This window comes from Tachypleus tridentatus, chromosome 5, assembly GCF_004210375.1.
Source record: "Tachypleus tridentatus isolate NWPU-2018 chromosome 5, ASM421037v1, whole genome shotgun sequence".
Lineage (NCBI taxonomy): Eukaryota > Metazoa > Arthropoda > Merostomata > Xiphosura > Limulidae > Tachypleus > Tachypleus tridentatus.
In genome coordinates, this window is record NC_134829.1 from 15,802,938 (window position 1) to 15,829,751 (window position 26,814).

The window sequence follows — 26,814 nt, forward strand, 5'->3', positions numbered from 1 at the left end:
TTTTCCGTAGTTTGAAGCAGATACATGGATAACAAGTAATATCCCAATAGTTAGAACTGGCAGAACGAGAGTAGCCAATCAGCTTCAAATATTTTTCTACGTAGAGATTCACGATCCTCACATTTAATGTAACATTCTTAAATAGTAATGTATTTCAATGTGTTATTTATCTTGAAACAATTATCTTGTTTATAAATATGATGTGTATGGAGCAAAACCACATAATAAATACTAAATAAATTATAAGCATCTGTTGGTTCACATACGATTTGCAGAAAAAGATGAAAAATGGAATATATACATACATATGTATATGTGTGTATGGGAGCATAATCTAGTGGTAAAATGGTAAAACCTGGAAAGAAAAATATCGGATTAAAGATAAGGAAAATACTAGATATACTGATGTATCTCAGAAAGGCTGATATGGGTATTAACACTTTTACTGATAAGCAGAGAACAACATTAATGTTCCTCGCTAGTACAGCGGTAAGTCTACGGATTTACAACGCTAAAATCAGGAGTTCGATTCCCCTTGGTGGACTCAGCAGATAGCCCGATGTGGCTTTGCTACAAGAAAACACACACTCTTCAGATTAATAAAAAGAGAGTTTGCAACTGACCGATGCCGGACAGTAACCTTTGTCCTGCGCGCATTGTGGATTGCAGTGTTGTCCTGCTGAAAGATCCAGTCATTTCCACACCAGCGAGGGCATTCAGTCAATAAGGATGCTCTTTCCAACATACCAATGTAGCCAGCTGCTGTTTGACGCCCCTGTATAACCTGAAGCTCCATTGTTCCATGGAAGGAGAAAGCACCTCATATCATGATGGAACCTCTTCCACTGTGTCGTGTGAAAAATATCTCCGGTGGGATATCCTTATCGTGCCAGTAACGTTGGAAACCATCTGCATCATCCAGGTTACATTTTTGTCATCAGAGAACAAAACCTTCTTCCACTTTTCTACGTCGCATGTTTGGTGCTTCTCAGCAAAGTTTAACCGAGCTGTTTCGTGGTGTGGAAGGAGGCGTGGCCTTTGAAGACGTTTACGGTTTTTAAAGCCTTTCTCTCGTAGATGCCGTCTTATTGTTCTTGAGTTGCATTCCGTGTCCGTAAGGACCTCAATCTGGTTCGACGATTAGCTGGTGTCTTGCCGGACAACCCGTCGAATCCTCCTGTTCAACGCCGGCGAAAGTTTTTTGGTCCGACTACTTGAAATTCTCGTTTCGTATCCCTCAGGGTCACTTAAGAAATTTGCAACAGCAGTTTTTACCCAATGTAACACAGGAGATGTCAGTGGGATATGTTGACAACGTAATGCTTGAACACAAATGACTAAATTTCGTTACGCGTTTACCGATTAACGTTTCGTTTCAGTATGGTCTTAAACTTTTGACCAGCTAGTATTTAGGCTAATTTCATAGTGTTCACATTTTCCCTAATAAATGCTAAAAAAGGTTTTTATTTTTATTTTCCCTTTTCTTATTTTCATCTTTCGAAGCTCCACTGAAACAAGTGGTTGAGTCTAACAACGCAAAACGCATGTTATTTCTTTATGTTCATTTGCCTTAAGATTTTGACCAGCAGTGTATGTAATAATTTTATAATTATGTAACCTCATTATTATGATAACATTTGGTAGAAAGTTTACTTTGTTTGATTCATAATTTGAATTAAATATGGTAATAATAATCAAATGTATTTCATCTAGCGTACACACATATACAACTGTTGAGATACGTTTACTTCAGGTTTTACTCGTACACGTCTTTTACTTTTTTTTTCCTGCAAAAGAATTTAAGGTTGCTTGGTTTTACAGCTAGCACATTATTCCTACCTCACATAAAGGCGTGTACAACCTTATAGAATGAGAGATTCTATCATCAACTTTGTTAAGATGAATGACGAGAACTGATATATTATTCAAAACTGCAGTTCTTAACTAGTATAGGTTTTTATCCAATGCTAAAAAACTTACTGTATATTTTAAGACAAACCAACATTTTAGTTTCAAAGGACAGTACGTTAAGTTACAAATTAATTCGACAAATAAATACACATTTTCAACAATAGTTACACAGCACAAACTCTGACAAACTTAAGATAATTTATCTACCATTAAAATATGGCTGACAATGTTAATTACTAGTGGATATTTTAAACAAAAGCTTAATCGTAAAGCAAATAAACTAGAGGCAGAACACAGAAATAGATCACTTGTCTTTTAAATAGTTGATTTACGAGAAACTCCAGCTCAGGTGTGTTGACGGCCACAACTGGTAAACGTCAGTGTAGGCTCTGTACTAACAAACAGAAAGGTGGTGAAACACCAGGTAAAGACTCCGAGTTAATGTTAACAGAATAATTCTAATCGCCTTTGTTTTGTGTTATTAATAGACGGTAGTAAAGTACAACTCTAACCTTAAAAATAGTCCTTCCTTTACATTGATACCGACTGAAAAAATGAAGTTTTAAAAGTTTCAAGAGAAACAGTGTTCTTATTTCTTTCCTGTGTTTGTTTTGAATTTCACACAAAGCTATACGAGGGCTATCTGCACTAGCCGTCCGTAATTTAGCAGTGTAGGATTAGAGGGAAGGCAACTAGTTATCACCAGCCACCGCGAACTCTTTGGCCACTCTTTTGTCAACGAAAAGACAGGTAGTCAACATTATTCATTGCCAACTCGTGGGCTGCCCTTGTTAGATCGAATTATAAAATTTGATTGTTACCTTTATAACGCACCGACGGCCCCAAAGTGTGGAAGACAATTTTATTTCAAGAAAACGGCACTCGGATAACCTTAAATTTCGTCACGCTAACCACTGGTTACGGTCGATGTTGGTTTACATAAGCTAGTAAAAAAATAAACATTTTATTTTTTATAGGTTCTATATTGTTTGGCTTGCAAGATGGCGACCAAAAAACAATCGCACGATCTCGGGGCGGGTAGTAAACACATACATAGTTCTTAATGGCAGAGTTATAAAATATGTTGCTATGAGACAGATAGTCCATACACGAACTAGCAGGAGCGAATAATACCAAAATTTGTTACTAGAAGGTGAACAGTTCTATATAGTATCTTCAAATACGCTGTATTCAACTTTGGTTAACCTAAGTTGCAGTATTTTTCTATGACATATTCTTTTGCATTATCTTAATTCTTTATTCGTTTTTGAATTTCGCTAGCCCTACCTAATTTAGCAGTGTAAGACTAGAGATAAGGCAGTTAGTCATCACCACCCACCGCCAACTCATGGACTACTCTTTTACCAACGAATAGTGGGATTGACCGTAACCTTATACCGTCCCCCACGAATAAAAGAACAAGCATGTTTGGTATAACGGGGATTCGAACTCGTGACCTTTAGATTACGAATCGAGTGTCTTAACCACCTGGCCATGCCGGGCCCGTATCCTTGTTGTAAAGCGTTGTATTTTAAAATTTCACTTCACTATTCAAATTAACACGTAAAATTAGTTTTTAGTTATCACAGTTTAACTAAATGTATATTTTAATTCATGGCTCACGCGTAATTTTCCAAATACCATTCTAATTTATAGTCTACGTTGTTCTAAAAAGCGTTGTTTGCCATATGAACCTAAATATTTGAGACTGTATTTATCACAAAATTTTCAAATGAAATTGATGTTTTTGCAGACAGTACGAGTGTTTGAATTTATATTTCTAAATATGATTTTTCATTTTCCCTACATCCCTGTTGTCATACTTAATTATTATAAACTTTAAGCTGTATCCTGTAGTTATTAATCAGCCAAATGATGTAACATACAAATAAAAAGTACTGAACCATTCAATTAGGTTACCACGGTATTACCTATAGGATTTTTATTTTCGTCTTATAGTGCAATTACATATATATATATATATATAACTCAGTACACTTTATACGTTAAACGCTGTTTAAAATATGTCAATGAGGTTCATAATAGAACGAACCAAGACGAGAGAGTGACAACTTGAAACAATTCCAAACTGTTGTTATTTGTGAATACAAATCTAATATAATGAAGAGATTTAATGATGAGTTACAGCATTTCTTCATGGGTGATGATGTAGTTTGTTACATGGAGAGAAAGTCAACACCACCAGCCTCTTGTGAGATGCAAAGTACATGTTAAATGTGTCGCATTCACATCATTTTATTCTCGTATAAATAATCAGTGTTCAGAATTCAATTATAATGAATACATTGTTTGCATTTCAATCTTTATTTTGTATTTGTTAAATGCAAAACCTCACTTCCAAGAAAACTTGACCATCCAGTTCTCTCTTTAAGAAGTGACTGAAAATTAATTTGTTCTCTAAGTAAAATATGTTAACGTGGTAGAGCACATAAGTGATGTACTAACACATGTTGGAACCTGGATGTAAGAAAAAGTTAAGACTCTTGGTTGTGAATAATAGCCAATAGTTTTTTACAAAGTTTATCACGTTCCTTGTAAATCCTTTTATATTTTCAGATGATATATGAATACATTTTTATATTTTCAGATGATATATGAATACATTTTTATATTTTCAGATGATATATGAATACATTTTTAAAACTCAAACAGAAACCTTACGAATGAATTGTACACTGCAATATGCCAGGGTCTCAACGATCCTATGTCCAATTCCATGTCAAAAAAGAGAGTGTTCACCTTAATTCTGAACATATCCGCACTAAACGTGGAAGAAATATGTTTTCACACTTTCTTTAAACACATTTTGGGGCCGTTGGGGCATATATTAAGATGGGTAAACTGACGTATGTATCGTATATAAAATACTCATTAATACCTGATTCTTGTAAGGTTCTTGTAACTAAACATTGGTTTCTCACAAAGTAAAAAGTAACCATTGTGAGAAATAAAATGCACAAGATATAAAGATTTGCTGATTAATCAAACAGTTTGAATCCCTATTGAAGAACAAGCTAGGATTAATCAGTTGAAGTAATAGGAAGAGACTGTTATAAACTCTCGTAGTTTTATAGTTTTAGTTAAAGACAAAAGGATGGTAATTCCAGTTAACTGTACCATTGTCTATTTCTGTTTTTAAGAATATGCCTCTAGGATAATGTACAACATTTAAAATATTGAGAATAGAGAACCATGCTGATCTACGTAAAGGATAAAATTAATTAGTAACAAAAGGGATCGTGATTTAGGCAAAATAATTGTTTTGGAGGTAAGCTAGTGAATACAGGATAGTTCATAATATGCATGAAAACATTGCTACTAGAGCTAACAAACCAAATAATCTCATTTGTTTTACAAAGCAAAGCTAAAATCGTGTATGTTATACATCAAAGTCCAGTATTAATTACTCGAATTCTTGATGCTGGTTCATAAAAAAGTAAAATGTCTGTGAAGCAAATAAGATTCGAGAAGTTCATGTATTAAAATAGAAAGGGGACGTTATTGATGTATGGAATGGTTTAAAAGGTTTTAATTGAAACAGAGAACAATAATTAGCTTTATACAGATCAAACATTAACACTAACTTTATAAGGAACACCCGTTTCCTTCTACTGTCTAATTTAATTTCGCTGTTTTAACATACTGAACTCTGACTTTTCACTATTTTCATGTTGTTCGAATTTTCTTATTATGCTATTTCTCTTCCTTCTCCAGAAAATGGAGAACTGTATAGACCCGTTCAGATAATGTTACAAAAATAAGCAAAACGAATTTGTAAACAGATAAAACATGAAATTTAATAATAGTCAATTTTAGTTTTTGATAATTTATCACCTCTTTACAAAATTTACAGTTCAGTTTTGCATTTAAACGCAATAATTTAAATGTTAAAACAATTTTTCTGAAATAATTCAGTTAATTACTAAGGCAGTAGTTTAATTTGTTGTTTTTCTTCAGATTCTACGATAAAACAAATATGTAACAAAACATTGTCGGTTGTATAAAAACAGCAAAACAATTATTTATTTTCCACTGTCGTAACCTAACTCAGAGAATATGAATCCATTTTAAATTATTAATAAGGTTGACCTTTAACAAGCTAAAATATTTTTATTCTTAACGCCGATTAGGGATGAGCTACGCCATTCAAGTACAGTGATACTGCAACGTAATGGGGACAGTACTACTTTGGCTAATGATAAGTTTTATTCATTATAATTTAAAATTGTTTATCATTACATATCTACGTGAACGTCGTCACCTGGTAGGACAGCGCTAAGTGTAAATAACTTATAACGCTAAAAGTCGGGTTTAGATTCCCCGTTGTAGAAATTGCATAAACTTTATGAAAGTCACTCAGTTTCTTGTATATTTTTAATTCTTTCAGTGATTGGTATAATGAACTAGGTATCTTAGCTTTCTAGGTTCAAGTTAAGTTGGTGAAAAAAACAAAACGTTACGCACTGCACTTTTGTTTTTTGAGTGCGACATATAAGTGACGGTCAAATTAACTATTTTTTATTATAATAATAGTAGTTCAAGAGTGAGTAGTTTTTAATAGTTGTCTCTCCTTTACTTTGTTTCAACAAAATTATAAACAACCATCACAGATAGCTGTTATAGAGATTTTTGTAAAACTTAATAGAATAAACAAACCTTACAGTACTTTTGATTGCAGACAGACCAATAGCATTGATATCGAATAAATTTTAGCAATAAGGAAATTCTTAATTGGAATTTTTTTCTACATCTGTGTACAACTTTAGTGGGAAAACTACGGCTCTTGTAATAAATATTTTCATATCTTTCATTAGATTTTGAACGAAACCAATCACAATTTGTTTTAAAAGTATGTTATTTACTGCAAATATAAAACACATACATCTATTTCATGATCTTTTTTTTTTAAACATTATGACTTGTTTTGATTTTTATGGCAAAGACAGACACTTGCTTTTGCTCTGTGTGCCGCGAAGAATCGAGTTTCGGATTTTAACGCTTTAAGCCTGTAATCTTGTCGCTGACCTATCAGAAGACTTCAGGTTCTAAACCTGCATATTTTAAACAATATATTTGTAACTAGCTTTCTTAATGTTTACATATATTTGGGTGTGATTTCAATTGGTTATTGTTAAGAAGAGAGCTACACAATAGGCTAGTTGTACCCTACCCATTAAGGTAACGAAACCTGAGTCTTAGCGCCCTAAGCCCCAATAGTTACCACTATAAATGGGTATTTTTAAATGAGACATATTTCATTTTAAAGAAAGTTCACGTATCTAGTTTTAGTCTTTTTTTTGCGTGTTTGTTTTCTTGAAAGTAATTCAAACACAGAAGTAGTCATCAGTTTGGAAAGTTTTAACAACAATAAAACTCGATAGGAACTGTTGTGTTTTACTTTTTAGACTCATGGGTTAACTGTTGTAGAGATTTACTCCTGAAGAGAAGGTTAAGAGCCTGGAGCATATTAAGTTGCTATTCTAAATAAACAACTATTTATATATTTTATCTCTTTAATAAATATCGAATATAATATCTCTCAAGGCTGAAACGACTGTTGCCTACACTAGCCATGATTGGTATTGTTATTGAATCGTTTCCGAATCAATAAATTCAGAAAAAAGGTTACAACTAGATTTTTAAACTTTCTTCCCTAAAAACGAATTGTTTTATGTGAAAGGAACAATTATATAAATTAGAAAGATCTTCTATCTGGCTCGCGAAATGTGAGAAATGACACATGGTGTATAAATACACAATTATCCTTAAAAGCTAGCAATTCTAAATAAACCATTCTTTCAATACTTTAAGAAACTAATGAGTTTTGCAACAAAATATTGTTGTACTTGTATCAGTGAAAGTGACAAAGGAACATTTAAATTTTCCAAGGACGTTAACACTCGTGAAGTTTGTCTGTAATTAAGCACAAAGCTACAGAATGAGCTCTCTGTTCTCTGCCCACTACGGGTATCGAAACTCGATTCCTCGCCTTGAAATTCTGTAGACATACCGTTATGCCATGATAGAGTGCACTCATCACCCATCCAAAACTGTTGTCACTAGTTGGTGATCTATAAATATGAAAAAAAACAACTAATGTTCTAATGAATTTAACTCATTTATACTCAGTTTAAATAAGCAATTCTTAATACAATTAATCTATTACAAACGTGACTGAAGAGGCAGTTTAAAAACACTTACTAACAAATGTTTGATCAGCTACGGTAATAAATATTATTAGATTCAATATCATGTAAGTAAAAGTCTAAAACTGAGATTTACAAGTAACAAAAATACTCCATTTGTACGGCTAAGAATTCTAGAATAATAAAATAACTCACTGAGCTTCATTTCTGTACAAATAAAAAGAACTGCTGAAGCACCGTACGTGGTATGATTATATTAAGGCTGTAAGTATGATAGGCTTTACCTGAAATGTCACAACTTGAGATAACGTTGCTTATGATATGAATTTATAGATTTAAAATCTTTGAGAAAGAACCTTCAAATGGGTCGTACTTATATAATTATTTTATAAGAGCATACGAGTAATTAGTTAGAAAATCTTGTGAAAATATGACGAAATCGGCCCGGCATGGCCAGGTGGGTTAAGGCGTTCGACTCGTAATCTGAGGGTAATATTTAGAATGTTACAGATTTTTATTACATATAACATAAGTGCTTTTATTTGGTTTGTTTTGTTTTGAACTTCGCGCAATGTTTCACAAGGGCTATCTGCGCTAATCATCCCTAATTTAACAGTGTAAGACTATAGGGAAGGCAACTAGTTATCACCACCCACCGCCAACTCTTGGGCTACTCTTTTACCAATGAATAGCAGGATTGACCGTCACGTTATAACGCCTCGCGGCTGAAAGAGTAAACCTGTTTTGTGTGACGGTGATTCGATCCCTTATCATCACATTACGAGTCGAGTGCCTTAACCACCTGGCCATGCTGGGCCTCAAATTCTTTTGTACATGTTTTACTTTAATTACGAGAACTTGGGTTAACTTTTGAAGAGATAATGATTCTATACCCGTTTACACATTCGAAAGTTGTGTCTGCACATTTATTTTTTGTTCTCTTAAATGTAAAACTAAATCTCATACAAGTGCAGGTTTCAGTATTCACTTCTTATACTCCACATTACACAACCTATTTTTCAAGCGGAAAATAATAAATAATTACACACTAATCAGTGTGAATATTCACAGACTGGTCTTATTATATTAAGCCCGGCATGGCCAGGTGGTTAAGGCACTCGACTCATAATCTGAGGGTAAGGAATCGAATCCACGTCACACCAAACATGCTCGCCCTTTCAGCCGTGGAGGCGCTATAAAGTGACGTATAAAGAGTAGCCCAAGAGTTGGCGGTGGGTGGTGGTTATTAGCTGCATTCCCTCTGGTATTATACTGCTAAATTAAGGACAGCTAGCGCCCGCGCTAGCTCTTGTGTAGCTTTGGGCGAAATTCAAAACAAACAAACAATTAACATCTAGTGATAAATGTAAAATTATTCAACGTCTATCAGGTAATATCCATGAGTTATGAAGAAAAATAGCTTATCAACAATCAAGAACATATTCTTTTGAACTTAAAAATGAAGTTCATTTCAAATTTCAGTCTGAATGCTAAATTGTGCAGTATCCGCACGATTTCACTTATTTTATGAGAAATGTCAAATGTTGTTAACTTATACAAACAAGAGAGAATAAGTTTAGTTATGTTGTAAAAAAGCAAAACAAACAAGATATACAAGGTTTTTTTATCAATAAATGAACAAAAGAACAAATGAAATATAACAGGAACAAATTCATATTTAAAAAATAATTGTCTTATGCTAGGGTGTGGTGATATCACTAATTCCATCAAATCGATAATCCTGAAACAAACCGTTAACTTTAAAATTTTAAAATTATAATTGAACCTATATTTATGCACTTAGTTTCTATCATTTATCTTAAAGAAAAACGTTTCATTTATACAATTAAACTAGAAACAAACCAGATAATTTTAATATCGGATCTTTTGTTCTGAATGTTATGAATGCAGACATAATTCCAGAACAAGAAATTTCGAAGAATATGTTGAGTAACTTCAATGGCACACGCTAGAATGATGTTACGTATATCTTCACGTTTCTCTTGAAAGTAATGACGTGTTTGCGTGATCGGACCTAATGCAAATTCAACCAAACGACAAAAAAAAGCATTAAAGTAGCACTATGAAATATTTTGAAAAGAGAATCTGCTTGCATATGGTTTTAATTACACATACTTTGCAGATTTATACAACATATACATGAAAGTGCACAAAAATAACATTGATCATGTCTGGTTTTAGTCATAAGTATTCTATCATAAAGCAGCCATTTTACAAAATCAGAATAGCTAATTAATTTGGTGTGGCTGAAGAATACAGAACTTGATGACAGAAATCTCAGCTCTCACTATCGAAATGATATAACCAATAGAAAGGTTCATATCATTTTGCAGTTTTTATTTGTCTCCATATTGAGGCGTAGTGATATGTCTGCGGATTTATACTGTATGAACTGGGTTTCATATATCAGTCGTGGGCATAGCAAAGACAGTCCTTTCTGTAACTTTATGCAAAACAGCCAAACCTCCATATCTTTTTGTGGCGTTCCTTTTTATCTTCATTACGCTTACTTTATTTGTTTTTAGTGTTTAACAGTCCTTCATTATGTCTTTGTGGCACTATTTTTAACAGCATACATTATCCACTTCATGCCATAAGACAGTTAAAATATTTAATATTTTAGCCAGCATTTCTTCTCATAACATAGGTTAAAGCAAAAGATGATAATATTATCAATATGCTAGTCTAAATCAAAGAGAAATGACAAAAAACTTCAGGAAAAATGCTTAATTACTAATTAAATGACGTTTCAGTTCATGCTTTCTTTGGGATCTTTGAGCATAATTCCTGTTCTTTACGTACATATATAGATATTTTAATGTTTATAAGTATCAATAAATATTTTATATTACGTAAATACAAGACGTGAAGCTGAAACGTTTACTAGAGGAATTCAGTTATCCGAATCTTATCTCTTATTTATAATACTTTAGTTAACACTTCTTATCCTGAAGTAATTCCATTCTGTTACTGTACCTAGGAAAGTATCTAAGAAAATAATATATCAGGGTAAAGAGCTAGTAGAACGAAGTATTAGTTTAAGAACCTCGAAAAATCAAATATTATTTTAAGGACCTTAAAGTGTGAAGCATTAATTTAGGATCTACAAAGTGAAGTATTAGTGAAAGGACCTACAAAATAACGTACTAGTGAACAGACTTAGAATAATAAAATATTAGTTTAAGAATCTTCAAGAAAAGGGTGGGTTGGCTAGAGGTTAGTTTGTCGGGCTGCGGGCTGGAAGTCCAAGTTTCGAGCTGTGACATACTGTTAAGTAGTCTGGCACTTTAAACTATATGAGAGTTATAATTATGATTATCAAACTACACTATTCAGATAAGAGTAACTACATAGGCAGTTGTCACTGCTGATTGGTTCCACTCCTTCCGTTCAGTATTTCTAAAAAATAAACAGTTATGTCTGAAGCTTGGGTCTATGAGTTGCATAAGGTGCAATTTAGGTTAAATATCCAAATATCTATAGAAATGTAGCATTAATACTTTATTTAATTTCAAGAACTAAATTTTTATATTACGTAATCACAAAGTAATAACCAATTATTTTAATTGAAACCACATTATATTTAGAATAGAGCTTAATAGAAATATTATAAATTCGTTGTTTTTTGTTTTTCGAAATCTCCGTATGTGGTATGTTTTATGATCATATTTGTTCGTTTCTAGACACGATTTAGAAGCTCATAGAATGCCTCTGAGTACAAATCTTTAGCTCAAAGCTCTATCATTTCTTAATCGATTTGAGATCTAATTACAGTTTTGGACTAAGGAGGTCAAACACTTTCCATTGATGGTATATATGTAAAAACGGCTGGTATGGATAGAGAAAGCATTACGTAGAGGTGCGAACAACGTTTCGACCTTCTTTGGTCATTGTCAGGTTCACATAGGAAAAAAGAGTTACTGACCGATAGCTGACCACATGTTTGAAGGCGGTTGTGTAATTGAGCGTGGGAATGTAGATGGCGTGCTTAGATGCTGGATTATATTTATTATTATAGGTATAAAGGTGTTCCTTTGTATTGGTTTATTTTGGGATTCAGTTTTTGTATAAGTAAGGCTTCTTTAATTTTGCGTTTGTTTATGTTTGTTTCTTTATTTAGTGTTTGGGTGTTTTCTATGGTCATGTTGTATTTATTTGATTTGCAGTGTTTGAAATATAATCCAACATTTAAGCACGCCCTCTACATTCCTACACTCAATTACACAACCGCCTTCAAACATGTGGTCAGTTATCGGTCAGTTACCTTTTTTTTTCTTTGTGAACTTGACGATGACTGAAGAAGATCGAAACGTTGTTTGCTCCTCTACGAAGTCCTTTCTCTATCCATACCAGCCGTTTTTACATATACAATTTTCTCTACAAGTGGGTTTTCTCGTCGTCACGGATTATTTCCATTGATGTATTTGACAACGCACAATGTGTCGTTGAAAGACTTAATCCTACCTAAAATAATTTCAATTTGAGGGCATGCTGGTAGATATTCCGATGAGTAATAAAATTGAATCGGGTAAACGCCTTATTTCTACGCTTCCTATTGCTGACACACAAAAATATAGTTAATACAAAGGAACACAAAAGTTTCATAGATTAATTTACCCTAATCATGCTTAAAGGAATTTCAAGTGCTGCAGCTATTAAGGATTCTCTCTAAGCGTCTCTTTAAAATCCAGGGGAATTTTTTTTTGCTTATGTCTTTATTTATTTCGACTAGTTCATATCTATCTATCTCTTTATCGATAGGCATTGTCGTATAATGAAACTTAAAGTCGTTTATTTCATTTTGCTTTATTTATTCTGCATACCTCTGTTTTCAGTTGTAAAGACAATAAGCAATATTGCTTAACACGAAAAGGTAAAAGTAATAGGTATACAGTAATTGTGATTCTGTCCTGCATTGCTTGATAAAAAAATATATTCTGTACAATGAATAATTATTGTGGTTATTTAAGAAAAACATAAAACTGCGTTTCACAAACACACGTGCAAGTGTACGAACACCTACGCAATACATATTCTTAAAGGAAAAGATTTTATTATAAGAGAATAACAACAATCTTCAAACTGAAATAACAACTAAACTGTAACAGTTGGTACGTGTTTTACATATATTAACCTAATATAAATATTCCTAGAGAAATTTAACTAATTTGTCTCTTCATATACTCTTACGAATTCTCACACTAATAACGTTTTAGACAACAAATATTGAGGCAAGTTTATTTCCTGGAGAATTTAATCGAGTCCTTGATACATTCACATATTTCATAGAGATAAACTTAAATATTTACTTGTAGATGGTTTAGTAATTGCAAGCCTTAGAAAGCAAACACTTAAATTTATAAAAGTTAAAAAAGCAAAATCGATCTGTCAACTGCAAGAATTATTAGTTGCGGCGGAACAAGTTCTTCATTCTCACCATAATGATTTTCAACTGCAGTTTTTATCCTATTACGAATTCTGTGGTTTAGAAATCTTCTTTTCTTCTGTTTATACAATAAAACACAAACTTTTGTTAATGATCATTCTATAGTTTATGTAATATTCTAAATTGTTTTACTTAATAGACGAGTACTGTGCTATCCTAATCAATATAGGAAGACATTTTCACTTATGACAAATTAACTAAAGATAACTTTTTCAGGCATCAGTATGAGACACTGAATTCCAACTATAATCATACGAAACATAGATGTTCAGTTACTTTAGGTATTCCAGTGTATTATTCAAGCATACTGAGCATTTTTTGCTCCCTTATTTAACATAAACATTTTTGAAATTTCAGTCCATATTAAGCATGTATCTTAACATAGAATGATATTCAATTAATCCACTAATTTTCTCTTGCTCTGCTTACCTTTTAAACTGGGTTATTTAATTTAGATCTCAGCTGCCATTTCTTTTAGGAAAGGTTCTTATAAAATAGAGTATACTTTTTAAAAATAAACAGTTAATCTTACAAACTGAAAAGTTTGATGATACCTTAAGGATACACAAATCTTCATTTAGAAGTGAGGGTGAGCGTCAGCCACGTGGATTGTGAGTGAGTCTGAGAAAACTGCCATTTAATAGATCCGTAGAGAATATATGCTCAGTTTCTCTATAATGTGCAAAATGAGAGCTCTCCAGTGAAGATACTACATAATTAACTTGTTTTAATCTGTTATTTAGTTTGTATGAATAATAAAATATTTCACTGTGCTATAAAACCAAACTTTTCATTCCGCCATGTTCAAGATTCACAAGAGAAGTTCCATAAATAATTTATCTACTATTGCAAACGATCTGTATAAAATATTTATTTGGTTCAGTCTCCGTTAAGGTAAAGAAAACTCAAATTTTGTTCCATAAAACATTTTCTGGTGACCCTTCTGTTATTTTTTAATTTCTATCCAATTACTCTAAAGGAAAACTGCATATCTGAAGATATAATTGAGTATGTAGGAAGGAGAACATTTTATGACGTGACGACAAGATTGGTTTTCGCCGATTGTCTCTTTGTTTCTCTCATCAAATGTACTTTCCTGTGCTCTTCTGAAAGCCTGTGTTGTTTAGTTAAACTTAGTATATGAGGAAATTGATTTTCCATGAGTCAAATAACACATGACTGGGAGGAATGTTGATAATGGCAATTCAAGCTGAATGATGAAGCAGAGTTAAAACAGCTGTCAACACTCAAGAAGGTTTGTAGAAGTTTTGCTCTTAAGTTTTCCTTTATGATGTCTGCTACTCTCAACTATCACTGGGCTGTCTGAAGATATATAATATATATGGCCCGGCATGGCCAAGCGTGTTAAGGCGTTCGACTCGTAATTCGAGGGTCGCGGGTTCGAATCCCGGTCGCACTAAACATGCTCGCCCTCCCAGCCGCAAGGGCGTTATAATGTGACGGTCAATCTCACTATTCGTTGGTAAAAGAGTATTATCCCAACAGTTGGCGGTGGGCGGTTATGACTAGCTGCCTTCCCTCTAGTATTACACTGCTAAATTAGGGACGGTCAGCGCAGATAGCCCTCGAATAGCTTTGCGTGGAATTCAAAAAAACAAACAAAAACATTAACTATCATATACAGCCTACTCTAAAGGGGTGCAGTGTGAAAGATGAATAGTTTTTCTCAACTTAGCTACTCATTGGGTCTTTTGCTAAAACCCTGAGTATGATACCTAAGCAGTTATGAACAAATGATTTGAGATTAACACCAAAGAAGGTTGTACCTATGTATATGCATATGAAGATTGTCAGTCATATAGTGAGAATAAATGGAGTCATTACTGGTCTTTCAAAAATCATAATATTATAGAACTAGCCTCATCCTGTGACCAAAGCAGAAGAAGACAGTTTTAGGGTTTTGTATTATATTATTCTTGTTTGTGATAAACTATTCCATATTTTACTCCACCATATTTTACATTTTACTAAATTTCATCACATTTTAGCATTGTTGTTGCTAAAGTACACTCAATGAAAGCTTCAGTGTTGAATTATCTAAGACTGTGATTTCTTGTTTGCTTGCAAAGCCAAAACGTGAAATATAGGCAATACTATCGCAGTTGTAGGATGAAGTGGAAGGTATGATTGTGTGTTTTTCATACCTTTATGGCTCCTAAACAAAGAAGGCATAAGAGAGAAAGAATTGTTTGCATTTATTGTTTTCATTGAACACCATTGACATTATATGTAGGCCTGGTGGTTAGGTTGATTGATTCATATTGTGTAGACCAAATTATTAAACTCTGTCATTGAATATGCTCTTTCTTTCAGCCATGGAGGCATTATAATGTGACTGTAAATTCCATATTTCACTGGTAAAAGAGTAGCCCGAACGTTAATGGTGGATGGTGTCAACTATCTGCATTCCCTCTAATATATCACTTCTAAATTAGGGATAGTTAACATGGATAGTTTTCGGATATAACTTTGTGCAAAACTAAAAAATAACACAAATAAACATTATATATATTTTTATATATGGCAGAAAGCTCACTATTTGGGTGAAATAAATGTCATTGAAGTGACTTACAAACTTTCAAAATTTTGAAGGGATAATTGCGCATTAGATTACAATGTTGCAAGATTATGAATTTATTATACTATATTATGCAGGCCCAAAATACAGAAATTCTGACATATTGTCTTATCACATCGTGAAATATTATCTGTTCATTGAACGTCCTAATAGTGGAAATCATGTGGTAGTTACATGATTCTACGTATTTTAGGAGCTCTAGATAAAGCAATTCATGGATCTCAAGCTATTATAGGTTCTCATTGTCATGCAGTAAGGTGAGCATGTCAGTATAGATTAGTGAATGCAGAAGCTATATAAACAATCAAGAACAAGTAAGGTGTGCTGTACCATTGTTATCAACCACCGAGATCTGGTGCTCAACTAATGTTGCATGTAATAGTCTACAGATCTCTGAGGTAGAAAATTCTTGGGATGTCATGTAAGGCAAGGACCGGAAGCAACTAAGGTGCCACATGTACTTGTGTTAATGCATAATGGTGATTTTAATGGTAGCATTTAGATAGATACATCAAGCAACAGTGTCAAAACTGTAATGTTATACTTCTGAGAAGAAAATCTAGAATGTATAGGGTAAACTATGGTAGAAAATAATTGGATCTTCTTTGCATAGAACATCCCAGGATGAACGAAGGTAAAATGATATGTTGCAGTTGTTACTGATTACTTCAACTAAACGAACCAAGGTTTATCCATTAGTCACCACTTTAGAAAAAAATTATTGCCGTTGTTTTGGTTGGTCAGTATGTACAGAGATTTTGAAAACCAAATTTTAAATAATAATAAATTTAGACCAGAAGTTTGGATAAGCTTACAAATGACACATTTTTAATATGGCGAGATGACAACAGCAAACTACAAGAATTTTCTACTTATTTAAGTAAAAAACAGCCATCAACTCAATTCACGTGTGAAATTGAAGAAAATAATGTCATTTTTAAACGTTTCTGTGAAAAAAGAAACAGAAGGTAACATAGAAACACCAGTTTATAGAAAACCATTTGCTGTTATTATGGCGTCATACAAAAAATCATGTCATATGAAAACTTTAAAAAATCTCTGCACTTTACACATATGTTTATAGAGCTTTAAAAATATATTCAAGACAGGATGACTTAAATAACAAAGTTGTTATTATTTACGTATATAGCTACTGAACGAGGATTTGAACCAAATATAGTAGACAAACCTCTAAAGAAATTTAACAAAGATGTGCATATAGTTAAAACTACCAGATTAAGATCTATTTATGAAAAAAACTGAAATGAAACTTTAGATTTACCTTATATTCCCGTGTTGAACAAGTCAATTATATAAAGTATTTAAAAATCATAAGAATGTTTATCCTTTCTTCCAACCTATAAATAAGATTAAAGACATGATAGGGAATACTAAATATGACATACAATTAATAGATAAAACGGATATTTACAAAACAGAATGTGAATTTGGTAGTATTTATATTGGACCAATTAAAAGAAATTTAAAATACAGATTGTAAGAACATAAGGGTTATATGAGAATAATGAAATGAAAAACCTCAGCTCCAGTGGAACATGTAAAAATAACAGGTACCCAATATAAGATATTATGGGAAAAACTAACTTAAGTTCATAGTATTATGGCATTAAATATTAGAAAAACGTTGGAAATAATGAAATATATAAAAGAAATAGAGATGAAGGATCAGCTAATATGTTAATATATGGAGAGATATATCAATATCATAAAAAAAACGTTGTTTTGAATTAAGCTACATAAGGGGGTATCGAAACTCGGTTTTTAGCGTTGTAAGGCTGCAGACATACCGCTGAGCCACTGAAAAAAATACTTGACAAGGGAAATATGCAGCTAATAGTGAAGTAATGTGACAAGGAATAACAATATAAAGTATGTGTTGTAACATTTTGTAATTTGTGAAGATCACGTGAATCACGTCGAAACGCGTACATGTAGAGTGCCATTTTCAAGGAAAGGGTAGGTAGCTTTAATAATGTTTTAAATTGTGTAAATAAAAAACGTTGGTTTTAATTATTTATTGTAATTTTAAACATTACACAAGTGCCGGCAATTTATATATAGTTTTGATTTCACTGGATTTACTAGTTTCTATGTTTCTTTGACAACAATTTAAGTGAGTGGATTAACTCACGAATAACAATACGATATCTTGCTAGTTTGGCCATGGGTGTCAGCAGCTGGATAGGAGAGAAAAATGATTTTAATAAGGAATATCGTATTTAGTCCAGGTTGGTCTGGGTGTGTGTTAATATATACTGAGGTAAAATCATGAATGTTAATCCTAGCTGAAATAATTTTATCTAACAAATTGTAGTTTGACTGAACTCTGTCAGCGATCATTTATTTCATAATGTTAAGAAAATCTGTTAAGTTTAATGGCTTGTTTTGGGCGGCATGTTATGGCACTGTATTTATTAATATATAGTAACAATGCTCCACGAGATTACTCTAGTGATGGCAAACATACAGAGGCAGTTTATCTACACCTATTATTTTATGTGCAACGATGTGTAATGTTCATATACATGTATAATTAAATATATGCTTGTCTTGTTTACACCTGTTTTATAATACTTTTACCCAAAGCCACTCATGAGATTGTATAACATAAATGGACAAATTACATTAATAATACAACTATTAAACAACATTATAATGAAAATATAGAATTTGATTTGAATATAAAGTCTTTAAGATGAGAAGTTAACTTTGATTACTAACCTGTAAAGCACCATTTGAAGATACATCGTACCTGATATTTGCATTAATACGGATGTTTCAGTTTTGATATTGAAATATTCAGCAGATAGTGGATTTTCATGGAAGATAAAAATATTGATTAAACTTATGTTAATTATGTAGAAAACAGTTTGACTTGGTGTTTTTGCCAGCTGTAGTGGATATAAGTTCCACTGGATCGAACTTAATATTCCCGTATATAAGTAAAATTACCGTAAAAAGTGAAATTTACAAACATTAGTTTAAATCATACCAAGCTGGTTTTACTTGGTTGCTGAGCCACGCAAAGCAAATGATTTCGAAAATCACATGGACTTTTGAATATGATTTTCCCATCTTAGATGAATACATATTTGGTGGCATAAACGTTTCTACACCTAGCACTCACTTATAGGGCACTTTAAAATCTGGCGATACGTCTCAAGTATTATACCAACTTCAATTTTAATGGGGATTGGCTTGGATTATGAAATGTATCTACTCAATTTGGTGGCCAGTAGACTGGAATCAATCAGAAGGGAGGTGGCAGTTGGTAACACACTTCCAACAGTTTCTTTCCTTCTCAGCTCAGAAGTTATTTCCTGATCTTCAGTGGTTGGGAGGTTAGGTTTCATGGATACTTCTTGGCTAGTCCACTTGTGCTTCATTCAGAGCCAGAATGCCTGATAAGTGCGTGAGCAACACATTTTCATCCATTTGTTCTGGTTCTACCTGGCTGAAAGCTAGGCTATCCTTAAAGGCTTATAAACCGCAGAGTAATTATTGGCATACAAAAATTTTTCAAAGAGATAAACTGTATATTCACTCTGTATAGTAAGTAGTGACTTTTGCGTCTTGCAACAATAATGAAAATTACACAAAGTGTACACAAAAAGTAGATAGCCACAAAGGTAAAGAAACTGATCTTAAATAGAAAGATAAGGATTGAAATGTAAGATTAATCATATTCTGACTGGTCAAAAGTTTTGTTAACATTTTAGGCTGAATATGTAGTGGTACTCTTACAATAATTTTCTGTTATAATATTGTGAGATAGCAGATTTTGTTTTTCATGGTTTTGTTTGTCATTCCTTTTGTTGTTTGTTTTCTATGAATTTATAGTTTTATTAAAATGCTAACTCACCTTCAAACTGCTCACGTTTATTTTGAGTATATAACTGACAAGAGTTTCCTCAGCTTTGATGTACAGTTAATAATAACATACCTAAATATTATGTAAACTTATGATCGCATGAGATGAGCTCTCGTGACCTAACGTGATGAATAATTACCCTGCCATAAGTTTTATAAACTGAGTCACTAGAGAGTTAGTAAAAGATATAATTATTGCTGTTTTTCACTCGATATTGTTACTAATATTGAAAGATGATTTGGAATATAGTTTTTTTTTACGTTTTTCTTTTTCTGGCTCTTTTTCTTAATTCCTTTATTCGAAATACAATGTATTTTTGTGCGTTATTGCTCATTGACATCAATATTTAAACTTTTCTAAGCACGTGTTTATTAACTGTATTTTTGGTAAGTACTAGATTCTATTCTAGTTGTTGTTACAGTTTAATAAATTGTTGTTGTTTTTTTGCTCTAACTGTGTATTATTTCAGACCGTTACGATATTTCCCTTAGAAACAAAGTGAAAAACTATTGTCATCGTTAAGTGTTTGTTGTTTTTAATATGTTTTGTTTCTAGTAAGTTGTGTTTAATGTTTCATTCGTTTTTTGTTGGTTAAATGATTTGAAAGGATGGTGGACTCAGCAAATAGCCTCAGCAAACACACACACATTTGAAAGGATGGAAGTAAGTTACATCGAGTTCTAAACCAATATGCGCGACCTTTTAATTAGCCCTAAGTATTAAAATTAGGAATTATCTGAATGTAAAGGAGAATGGAAAATGAGGTAATTACACATATATATTACGAGTTTATTAAACTCTTACTGATCGTAAAATATCTTACAATTATGAATAGTTTTCGGCTGAAAGGGTTATTACATTTGCCCTTTTCAAAAGCGATTAATTTTTGGTAAAGATAATATGAAAATTAAACTTTGATACAAGCCTTCCACAATTACCTTATTATTATTATTATTACTTTATTCCACCATTACTTTATTATTATTATTATTACTTTATTTCACCATTACTTTATTATTATTATTATTACTTTATTCCACCATTACTTTATATCAGCTTTAGTTTTGACGTGACTTGCCGATTTCATGTTGAAAATCATTTCAACAAAAGAACTGAACCTTCTTTGTTTGATTAATCTAATCTCGAGAGGTTGATTTTTTATAACACAGCAACATAAAGAAATGTAAAATTTCCACATTACATCAAGAACTTTTGCGTGCTAATAAGACAAACGTAATCTAATTGAAGTTTTTTGCTTAAAATAGCATTTCTTCGTGTTCGTAGATGCCACTTTATGTTAACTAAGTATTCACTATTAAAGTTGTTAAAAAGAGACCGTAGAAGCTGAAACGACTTTCACAGCTAGTTTTCATCAACCATATAATAACCGTTTCTGACTTCAGCTTAGACTGGATAACATATATTGTAGTAATGAGAAGGTGTCATTAAGTTAAGAACTACCCTTTTTGAAATTACACGTTGGAATTTTATTTAAACTGTATTAAATTAGTGGACGACTTTTCCCTCCTCTTTTTTTATTGCTTTCTATATACAAATTAATTCTTAATTGAACAAACAGATTTACAAACAAACACATTTTTAGTCAAACCTTCCTAGAAAAATAAAAATAGCATAATAGGACAATTTATACAAAAGAATAGAACAGTATCATCCAGCGTAATCAAGTCTACAAATAGAAGAAATGTATACATTTCCGTGAAATTTAAGACAAGCAAGCAAGCAAACAGTTGCAAACATTATCATAAGGATTACTCCAACTAGCAGAAACAAAATCTGCTCTAAAGTGGCTGTTTGTGCTTATACCTCGATATTAGCAGGCTGCACAGAATATCAAACTGTGTGTGTAGAACATTCAAAAACAAGTTCCGTTGACTTTGTTATACGATAAAAGAATCAAAATACATAAAGATAATAAAATTTTGATACCAACATTATCAAAAGTGCTAATAATTATTTAGCAATAATAATAATTATTATATCTTAATAATTATTAAGAAATAATTATTCTTAAATAAATAATTACTGTGAGGGGTGCGAGAATATATTAAATTTATTTTAGGGGTGCGGGGCATAAAAAAAGTTGGGAACCACTGGAATAGTGGAATTGACCGTCACATTATAACGTCTCCACGCCTGAAAGGAGGAGTATATTTGATGGGACAGGAATTTAAACCCGCAACCCTCAGATTACGAATGATGCGTCCTAACCACCAGGCTATGCCTGGCCGTACGCATTTGACCTTACCATAATTCGATAGAAATAGTATTGCAAACATGTTACATTCTTGCCATCTTTATATTTAAGATAAAGTCTCAATAATCTAATCGTTACATGGTAAAAGATGACGCTAAAAAACATCACAGCTCCTATGCAGCTCCGAAATTCACTCCAGGATGTTGTTTGAGACACAAAACAATATCAGGATTTTCAACATTTTGGTTTGGCTTCAGCATAACAATTTTATTTGAGGACGGAGAACTAAATCATGTTAACCTTGTGGTTTATTTCTTCTCATTGATCACAACTCAGAGATAATTTTCACTTTTGCCATTTATGACTTACCTTGGGTATTTCAGGGTCTTTCTCCCTCACATCATTACACATGTTAATTCGTAATGAAACTTACTCCATTTTTGATTCAATGAAAAAGATCTGGCAAAATTTAGGAACTTTCAAATCATTTATAGAAGCCAAAGATCCAATACATACGGTAGATTTGTACACGAAAGCTGTGATTCCAGTTATTCCAACCAGAGTCTGTTAGTTCGTCATGACAGCCCGTAGATGTCACACTGAAAACGCAAGTGCATTTGCGAACATTAGATAAAAAGTGCATGGATTCAGCTGACTTCACCATGAACAAGTAAAATAGAAAATAAGGTGCAACTGACCAATAACTGAGTTTCACTTTACCATTCATGAAACACACTGTTTAAGATTTCCCATGAAACAGTATAGCTGAACAGGAATCGTAGAGGTAGACATATTTTACCGACTCGTGTTTAAACCTGCAAAACTTGAAACATTCTATTGAGCTCTTCTGACTGTTTAACGATTTAAGAAATTAATAGCTTGTTCATTTTTTCGTTCAGCATCCTGGTGACCTAAAAGGTGTGGTTCTCTGCCACGAACTTTTTCCTGACTTCTTCCCACTGACCGTTCCTCATAATTTTGTGAGCAAATCTGTCTTTGTCTTTCTGTAATTTGCATCGTGTCATTTCATTTTCTTTCTCAAAGTTTCAGACTTTCTTCGTGAAAAGTCACTTTTCCGTTTGATATAATGATTTACGATGTTATTAATCACTTTATACTCAGTAAAGATACAAAGCCTACAGGTGGCACTTATACCACTAGAAATAAGGTTTGATACCTATGATGGGTAGAGCCCAGATAGTTTTTCGTGTTGCTTTGTGCTTTATAACAAATAATAAAAACTTGTTTTGTTTTTGAATTTCGCACAAAGCTACTCGAGGGTTATCTGCGCTAGCCGTCCCTAATTTAGTAGCGTAAGACAAGAGGGGAGGCAGCTAGTCATCACCACCCACTGCCAACTCTTGGGCTACTCTTTTACCAACGAATAGTGGGATTGACTGTCACTTTATAACGCCCCCACGTCTGAAAGGGCGAGCATGTTTAGTGCGACCGGGATTCGAACCCGGGACCCTCGGATTACGAGTCGAACGCCTTAACACACTTGGTCATGCCGGGTCTCACCGGGGTGCTTCCTTACATAAGAGACCCAATTGTAATGAAATATTTATGAAAATTTCCCTGTACAGTGCTGATACATCGTACGAAGTTTCATCCAAATAGAGCTTAAAATGTAGAAGTTTAGCAGACAAGAGGACATTAGCTTTATACATATATGTATATATGATTGATAAATGTTCGGGTTTTTGTGTTTCATTACAGAAATATCAACATATCGTTTCCTATGTAAAAATTGTAAATAAATATGAGCTTAAATCATTATATGAGTTTATGGTTGTTTGTACTCATTACATAAATTAGCTAACATTTAATAAAATTAGTAAAAGTATTTACGAATTTGAAGCTAGAATGTTAGATGTTACCTGGGCTGAAAGTGAGTTTGCAATAACTGTCATTAACAATGTGTGATTTTGATTAAATATTACATACTATATTCATAAAAAATTAATTTTTGCTTCATAATATACACCATTTTATTCTGCAGTGTTCTAAAAAACTGGTCTTATTTACCAGATTTATATCCATAAATACATACTATTCTGGACATTTTCCCAAGGCCACCTGTTCTTAATTACAATAGGGAGTCTTCAGGTGATGTTATGCTTGTGTGACGTAATTACTCACTGAAATTATGACCAATCAACTGCTGGCAATCTGTTTCTTCTCCATTTGTTCCACAGTGCGCCGGTGCAGGATAGAAAAGCCCAAGAATACGGAATCTAACAAATAGTGTCATCACCAACACGTACGGAACTAGAAGCAATTCTCTCTATGCACTCCTCAGGTGTATGGATTTTTCGGAATCTCTTCAAAAATTCAAGTTTCCAAACGCCGAATCTTCATAACCAATCACACCAGCGGTCTGCTGTAAATGTAGAAATCGATTCGTTTATCTGGGGCTAATAAACCTATTGAACTTCAAGGTAAGTTGGTTTAATAAACAACCAAAAATACTTTGTATTTGTTTAAATATGATTCCTGATTTGCTGAAATATATTTCGCAATTGTTATCAGAATTTTGATTTAAGTAAATTTATTGATAGTGTCCAATTTCGAAGAAAAAGTGCAGAGGTTAGGAGGCTTACTGGAAAGGAAACAATTTGATATAGACTTGAGTCTTACAGGATATGAACTTATTTTATTAGACAACTCGTTTTGAAAAGAGTCAAGCAATATGCTATGCACGTGCACTCATGCGTGAAGAGGAAGAAGTTGAAGAGAGTTTGGCTGAATTCCCTATTTTATACGCCAAAGGAGTTCAATCTGAATATCCTCAATTAATGCTGTAACATGATCAGTAAATGTGGTGAATTGGGGTTACAGCATCCCTCTTATGACTAATGTTTCTTCATGCGTGTTTATGTGATGGCAGTAATTTCTATGATCTCTTATGTCTTGACATAATTTTTTTTATCAAGTAGGATTCAAACCCAATATCACATGTTTCGTAATACTATCAACCTCTCTTCTTAACGTTCGGAGAAAGATTTACTTCTTAATGTATTTGCATGTACTAAAAAAGAATCTTTGTGTTTATAATATCTTTGTTATTGTCGATAAGGCAATATGATATTAAATTTATACAAGAGTAAAATTATGAAGACAGTAAAGAACGAAGGAGCAGAAGATTAGTTTAGCGCCAGATGAAGATTCTAGTTAAAATCAGACAGGCGAAATGGAATCAGTAAAAGTACACACAATTCATACAGACACAAAGAACCAATTCTGGGATTTAGCCGTTTATAAAGATACTGAAAAAAAATTATAAATTAGCAACTGAAACAGGTAATAAGCTTGTGCAAGGAAACATTACCTAATCAAATAGGTAATAAGCTTGTGCAAGGAAACATTACCTAATCAAATAGGTAATAAGCTTGTGCAAGGAAACATTACCTAATCAAATAGGTAATAAGCTTGTGCAAGGAAACATTACCTAATCAAATAGGTAATAAGCTTGTGCAAGGAAACATTACCTAATCAAATAAGTAATAAGCTTGTGCAAGGAAACATTACCTAATCAAATAGGTAATAAGCTTGTGCAAGGAAACATTACCTAATCAAATAGGTAATAAGCTTGTGCAAGGAAACATTACCTAATCAAATAAGTAATAAGCTTGTGCAAGGAAACATTACCTAATCAAATAGGTAATAAGCTTGTGCAAGGAAACATTACCTAATCAAATAGGTAATAAGCTTGTGCAAGGAAACATTACCTAATCAAATAAGTAATAAGCTTGTGCAAGGAAACATTACCTAATCAAATAAGTAATAAGCTTGTGCAAGGAAACATTACCTAATCAAATAGGTAATAAGCTTGTGCAAGAAAACATTACCTAATCAAATAGGTTATAAGCTTGTGCAAGGAAACATTACCTAATCAAATCTAATTTTGTTATAGTTTATTTTATCCCACTCAGCCTTAAAAAGAAAGATAATTATCGGTCTAACCTGATGTATCAGGTACAAAAAGTGAATGAAAGTTCAACCATTACCATCTTTTCTTATCACTAAACATTGTAAGTAAGTAAGCAGAATACATAAAACTAAGCTTTTTCTCCCACAACAGTTGGTATGAGTATTAACACTTTTATTGATAAGCAGAAAACAACGTTTCTACCTTCCTAAGTCATATTCGGGTTAACAAAGAGAGTTTGCAACTGATCGTTGCAGGGCACACGTTTTAGGGACGAGAGTATAAACGGGTACGGGATTATTGGGGCTGTTGGAGTTAGATGCTAGGTTATTAATGAGTATAGGTATAAATGTGTTCCTTTATATTGTTTTAATTTTGGTTTGAGTTGTTGTATAAGTAGGGCTTCTTTGATTTTGCGTTTGTTTACATTTGTTTCACTACTAAGTATCTGGGTGTTTTCTATGGTTATGCTGTGTTTATTTGATATGAAATGTTCAAAAACGTGTGAAGGTTTATTTTTTGTTGTTCTTTGAGTCTATTTTTCATTTGTCTACTTTTTTCTCTAATACAGAAGTCGTGGCAGTTGTTACATTGTATTTTATAAATTATGTTGGCGTTGTGTTTGTCAGTGT

General features: G+C 32.8%; 1 protein-coding gene across 1 annotated transcript in view; it reads left to right on the top strand.

Annotated features, from left to right (window-relative positions):
- Nucleotides 1-24,560: 24,560 nt before the first annotated feature.
- LOC143250597 (pleckstrin homology domain-containing family G member 7-like) overlaps nucleotides 24,561-26,814 on the top strand; it is a 187,858-nt gene continuing 185,604 nt past the window's right edge. Inside the window, exon 1 of the mRNA XM_076501402.1 lies at nucleotides 24,561-24,692. The gene's annotated coding sequence lies outside the window, so the exon portion shown is untranslated. The remainder of the gene's footprint in view (nucleotides 24,693-26,814) is intronic.